General features: G+C 38.1%; 1 pseudogene across 1 annotated transcript; it reads left to right on the top strand.

The window, feature by feature from the left end:
• The first annotated feature begins 6 nt into the window (after window positions 1-6).
• On the top strand, window positions 7-749 carry LOC104995653 (annotated as a pseudogene). Its single transcript, XR_826080.1, has one exon. The product of XR_826080.1 is annotated as a THO complex subunit 7 homolog pseudogene (transcript).
• Window positions 750-755: the final 6 nt, after the last annotated feature.

Raw genomic sequence — 755 nt, 5'->3', positions numbered from 1 at the left:
CGATGGAGATGGAGCTGGAGATGATCGGAGAATTAATCTGCTGGTGAAAAGTTTCATTAAATGGTGCAACTCAGGATCTCAGGAAGAGGGATACAGCCAGTACCAACGTATGCTGAGCACGCTGTCCCAGTGTGAATTTTCAATGGGCAAAACTTTGCTGGTATATGATATGAATCTCAGAGAAATGGAAAATTATGAAAAAATTTACAAAGAGATAGAATGTAGCATTGCTGGAGCCCATGAAAAAATTGCTGAGTGCAAAAAGCAAATTCTTCAAGCAAAACGAATACGAAAAAATCGGCAAGAATATGATGCACTGGCAAAAGTGATCCAGCATCATCCAGACAGGCATGAGACATTAAAAGAACTAGAGGCTCTGGGAAAAGAATTAGAACATCTTTCACATATTAAAGAAAGTGTTGAAGATAAGCTGGAATTGAGAAGGGAACAGTTTCATGTTCTTCTTAGTACCATCCATGAACTTCAGCAAACACTGGAAAATGATGAAAAGCTCTCAGAGGTAGAAGAAGCTCAAGAAGCAAGCATGGAAACTGATCCTAAACCATAGACCAGTAATCACTGTCCATTCCCAAGAGTGGTGAATTAGCAGTGTGATCTCAGTGTGCTTAGAATTTGTTGCGCTCTAGAGATATGTAAAGTTTTGGCAATGAACTGTTTTGCTTTTAAATGTTAATGTAGAGTTCATTCATATTTCTTCACACAGAGGAAGATGACTTCATTATATATTTGCTTTT

Source organism: Bison bison, unplaced genomic scaffold, assembly GCF_000754665.1.
Source record: "Bison bison bison isolate TAMUID 2011002044 unplaced genomic scaffold, Bison_UMD1.0 scf7180017515297, whole genome shotgun sequence".
NCBI classification, from domain to species: Eukaryota; Metazoa; Chordata; class Mammalia; order Artiodactyla; family Bovidae; genus Bison; species Bison bison.
The sequence above is the reverse complement of the archived record's forward strand: the minus strand, read 5'-3'. Positions and strand labels throughout refer to the sequence as shown.